Source organism: Mucor mucedo (genome assembly GCF_025094135.1).
Source record: "Mucor mucedo strain NRRL 3635 chromosome Unknown EV154scaffold_127, whole genome shotgun sequence".
Classification (NCBI taxonomy): Eukaryota; Fungi; Mucoromycota; class Mucoromycetes; order Mucorales; family Mucoraceae; genus Mucor; species Mucor mucedo.
Genome location: NW_026252411.1, coordinates 119,721 through 125,720, shown reverse-complemented (window position 1 = coordinate 125,720; position 6,000 = coordinate 119,721).

Below are 6,000 nucleotides of genomic sequence, written 5' to 3'. Positions count from 1 at the left end.
CAAATAAAGCAATTGACATGTATTATTTGATGCCACTTAACAAATAAAAGAACTAAATAATATTTCAGTTTCATCGGAACAGTATCCAGCATCAACAATAAACAGTTAGGTTGATCAGTTAAGATTTTCTAAACAAAGAAGAGGTTGCTAAACTCCTTTATTATTTGTTCAAGGTCCTTGTAAATATAAGCTTTACGTGTTTATAGTGTTAGTCCCGAAAACGATTCGTGACATACATCTTGTCTACTGAGTGCTAACGGCTACATTGTGTAAATGAACTGTAGTCGAAATAGACGTAAACGGGTTAGTCATTCCTGATTCAACTGTAGCCACTTCTTACCAATTCATACTTGAACTGGAGTTAATTTGTCCATGTCTTTTTAGGAATTAACGCAAAGACCTAACTTTTGCTTTGCAGATAAAAAGAGTCTCGTCGAGTTGAATTCAGCAGCTTAATCTAGGTGTCCCTCCTTTTATAAAAACAAGTAATTACTTAAGTGTAGGGTATAGATCGTCTCTTTTCTTTTTCTGGCCAGACATTATTATTGCTTTAAGTTTATGGGGGGTTATTATGTACGAACAGAGGTTGATTTTAATGTAAAAAAAGAAAAAAGAAAAGAAAACATTCTAAAAAGAGCAGGTAGGACAATTTTTTATTATACTGGCAAGTAAGCTTGTGCGCTTAAGCAGTGACTCTCCACCGGTGCTCAATGAATTAAGCAGGCAGTGAGACTCGGGGTCAAATACCGCTGAAATTGCTTTTTTCTGTCCCCGCTCACGCGTTCCTATTTTTTTTTTTTTTTCCTCTCAGTAGCTGAATTCTCAAGACTACTCCCGGGTTTAGAAAAAAGAATGCACCCGGTTTTTTCTTTGATGAAGCAATAAACCATCAGGTTCTCATGGTGACCACACTGAAAAGCAACCGATCAAGGTTAAGCCTAGCGACAGCCATGGATTATACAGAAGCACAATATTTAAATATGAACAAGGTTCGATTGTTTGCTGTTGAGGCTTAAAAAAAAAAAAAAAGAAACCCGACTCGACTGTATTTGATGTAGCTGATACAATGATCAAGGACGTAAAGGAAAAGAAGACTTTAAAGACCCTGTTTTTCTCTCTTGATAATCAGACTGATAATAAAGTAAGAAAAAAAACAGAAAAAAAATCATGATTTACAAAGGACATGGTAGACGATGTAAAGGCAACGACACTCTCTTTCCCCTCCCCCATTATTTACACACACGAACTCTGTATTTGGTGATGAATACATGTGTCAAATGAAATGAATTCCTAACATCGTCACGTATGATTTTTGCTTTTTTTTTGTGATGCATAAATTGGCTTACATCGGATAGTTTTGATTATTAACATCCTTGTTGCTCCTTTGTGGCGTGTAATTTACTATTCTCATATACTACTTTACCACCAAATGTTCGTGTATGTTTTCCATTTCCTCCATCCACTAAATTAAAAGCGATCCATTTTTATTGTTCTTACATCAGGGTAAATTAATGCCGAATCCATCGGTCATAATCATCAATTGATCTTTAAAGAGATAAATAAACTTCCGGATAACATGATAAAATAAATTCATGCCATCTTCCACGAGTGTATATATAAAAGGATAGTCTTCTGCTTCAGTCATATGCATGATTTAGTAATAAATTGATGTATGGGTAGCTCTCATGTTATAGGGTTTACATCCAGGATTGAGATCGATCTTTGATTAGGAGGGCTTTATAAAAGAATAAGTATCACAATCACATTTAACACAAAAAATAACTCACATCAAATGATTTATATCTTGACAACCTACTAGTGGGTATGTGCCTGTTGATCACACATAATCCAAGTATAAATATGTCACAGAGGTGCTACAACCAAAGTTTTGCAGGAATTTCGAATCTTTCTTTGCTTTGCTTCAGTTAATATTGTGTAGCTGTCCATCCAGTGTCGAGATGTTCTTTAAGCACTGCCCATCATGCGTAGTGGGGTAGATATATACAAAGGAGAGGGAAAAATTACGTCGATTTAACACATACTAATTGATGAACGTCGTTATCCATGGGAACGGAAAAGGTATTGGTGCGTTTTATTTCCCTTGCTGGTCCTGCCTTTTGTTGAATTTACGCTTGTTGAATGTCTTCTTGGTGAATGCACCGCAAAATTACGGTGAAGGTTAACAACGATTTTGGCCGTATCCGTGACGGATCTGGTCAATTTTTGGCTATTCTGTATCCTGGACGGGAATTTTTGAAAAATGACCGTATCCGTGACGGATCTGGTCAATTTTCGCTCATTCTGTATCCTGGACGGGGCAAGTTTATAAATTGACCGTATCCGTGACGGATCTGGTCAATTTTTTGTCATTCTGTATCCTGGACGGGGCAAGATTATAAATTGACCGTCTCCGTCACGGATATGGTCAATTTTTGATGATTCCGTCTCCGTCACGGCCACGGCCAATTTTTGACCATACCGTCACCGTCACGGATACGGTCAACTTTTGATAATCCCGTCACCGTAGCGGATACGGTCAATCTTTTGACCATTCTGTGTGTTTGACGTTACATAAGTTTCGCACTCTTATTTAAAAGATTATTTTTACAAACTACTCTTCTTTCCCCAATTCTTTTTTATATAAATATTCTGTAAATAATAAAATGTGGCATACTCTGTTACTGTCTAAAGCTTTCCCGATGTAAACTATTGTGTGTGGTATTTTGGCATCTGATAAGGTGAGTCATTGCTATTTTTTTAGTTTCTGCTCGTGTTTATTGAAACTTAAGTAACTTGATCTCTTTGTTTGTGTTGATATATTCTGATAATATTGTTATAGATAAAATGGCAATGAAGTTGGCTATAGAATAAGGTATATAAAATGATACATATGAAATATGTTAATCGCCTATTAATAATTTTGATTATAGGATTATCACTGTTCTATTTATGATACTCCACTACCAAACAATGGGCTACACCGTATTAGAATTTGGTCTTTATTTCTTTTTAATAGCTCTCATAATATATTCTTTTAATAAAATACATCGTAATATCTTTTATTATCAATACAAATTGTCTTCACATAAATAAATAATTTTTTTTTATAAACATAACTATTAAATATAACTGTCCAACAGTACAACGGTGTATTAATTTTTGCAATAGCAATGAGTGTTTAAAGATTCCGGAAAATATAGGATATAACCCTGAACAATTCCATAAAATCCGTCAAATGCACGGTCAATAACGGAAATAAATTGACCCTTTCAGTCACGGATACGGTGAAAATAATAAAATAATGGCAGTATCCGTCACGGATATGGTGAAAATAATAAAATAATGGCAGTATCCGTCACGGATATGGTGAAAAATGGGAACAATTGGCCGTATCCGTCACGGCCACGGTGAAAAATGGGAAAAATTGGCCGTATCCGTCACGGCCACGGTGAAAAATGAGAAAAATTGGCCGTGACCGTCACGGATACGGTGAAAAATTGGAAAAATTGGCCGTATCCGTCACGGATATGGTGAATTTAAAATCCGCGTCCGTCACGGTTACGGTGAAAAATTGGAAAAATTGGCCGTATCCGTGACAGGTAACTATTTGCCAAAAATTGGCCGTCTCTGGGATTTTGCGGTGATGACTAGAAATGAGCACTTAGATTTTTCTCCAAATACTAAAAAGGTGGAATATCCAACCTGAAATGTAGCTGAAACCGTTTCACGTCATCAAGTCGGACATGCGTATTTATCGGCTACAGCATATTAAGGCTAGAAATTGAACGTTGCGTTTCCTTCTATTTTTGTACACTGCGCAAAAAACGGTTAGGAATGACCATCACCCCAAGAGGGCGTACCAGATCTTTTTACGAACAGCATTAGTGTACGTTTGCAGTTTTCGTTTCTATAATAGACAGCCAGGTGTCTTAACGCGGCAAAGTCGTTCTGCTTTAGACATTTCTGGGTATAACAAAGATTTTTCAACAGCTGAAAAAAAACATAAAAAAACCGCACCTCTCTCCCCACAATCTCGCAAGAAAAAGTGTAGGAAGCTTTCCATTTTTATGCCACCTTTAAAACCAGGTTAAACAGGTAATTATACAGGCATGAGGGCTCGCTTTTATTTTTGTTTTAATTTTGCTTTTAGCTTTCCAGTTTGAAACATGTTATACCGTTTATCAGGTATTTGACCTTCATTTTAATAAATGTTTGGCCTGCTGATTTAGACTAGTGGATTAACAACGTGATAATAAAATCAGCAACTGGAAATCGAGATTAGGAAACTTATAACTGCAACAGACGGCCGACAAATTTTCATGATAGATACCATCATCTTTGGGAAAGGAACGCCAAACGACAGTTTGGAATTATAGGCAATTGCTGTAGGGTGTTTATAGACGATAAAGATAATGATAAAATGTTGTTGAGGATTATGAAAGAATTGAATGCTGAACTTCACTTTACGAGGTTTTTATTTGCAACAAGAAGTACAATAGGTGTAATCGGACAAACGAGAGCCAGAGAGACAAGATCAGAAAGTGCTGGTGACATCAAAAATACAGCAAATCCACTAAAAGAAAAACAGAAGGTGGATACGAGATCAAGCATAACATGCGAAGTATGACGCGAGATGGGAGATGATCACGACGCATAAGGAATACTTTGTGGATAAGGGTGTAATATACAAGAAAATAGAGGTATGTTTCGGCTTGATGATATGAGGAGAACAAGAAATAAGAAAATAAGGTGCTGAAAAAGTATTTTGGGGGTACCAATAAAATCAAAGATATTTGGCTACTGTAAATACATTTCAAAATGTTTGGGAGATTGATGAGAGAGAATATAAAAGGGATATGGGCCAAAAGGGTGTAATCTCGAGAGTGTGAATTATGTTAAAAGTTTCCTCACAGGGTGTACTGTAAAAAAATGGTAACAGATGTAAATCGGTACATAAAGAACGAAGAATTTGTTTTTTTTCTTTTCTCTGTTTGCTTAACTTAAACTGTGCTTGAGGCGGGAGGGGGATCTTTCAATTGAAAGCACAAAAGCTCTAATAACGTAATGTTATGACAGTTGCTGTTCTTAATACAAGCAATTTTGACAGGAGGTCAGCAAGCATATTGGTAAAAAACGTTAGAGCATTTAATAGCGCCTACATAAGGCCTTACGATATGGTGATTGTTTTCGTATTCTGTAGGTTTCTTTTCTTTTTATAGAATTTCCCTCCGTCAATGACCAACCAATGTTAAGGTCAAGGTTTTGCATCTTTCCGTAGACTTTTTATGATGAACACACTGAGTCTCTTCTAAAAACGGCTGGGAAAAGTCTGCTTTAAACGTCATATTTAGTTGATGTTGTTATCCTCTAGCAAGAGTAAAAAAAAAAGATGTTTCGCAAAGTAAACAGTGAGCTTATTTTACGCCCTCCCTCCGGGGAGATGTTGTGCCAGAAGTTACACTTAGATACAGCCAAAGTGAGCGTAGTCACAGCCTAGAATCGGAAACCTATTGGCTGTTCCTAAGAGATCACATGCTTTAGTGGCTGTCCCTTAATTGCCTTACACTCTGTAAAAATAAAACAAACTCTTTTCTCTAGAAAGCAAAATAAATATTGAAACTTTTGAAAGTGTCTGCTCTTTTGCCAACATTAACACCCAATACCACCAAAGAAATCAATACCAATTTTACTAAAAACTTTCCCCTCGAAAACAAGTTTGGGACACTAATTGTCAACGTCAAAAGGACAATTCCAAATACAATTGCCCTTATTATATTAGAGTAAGAACCGCCGAAAATGGAAGGGGGGGGGGTTCTCATACACAACTTATCGGGAATGAATGTTTGCGAGCTTAGTACAGAAAACATTCTTTTGAGCAGTAATGGAAACAAAAAAAAAGTCGCGTCTGACTATGTAACAGGGTATTGAGCAGGAATTTAAAGGTATCACAAAACCCAAAAGAACAAAACTTTGGGGAGGGGTTTTATGAGTCCGATAAAA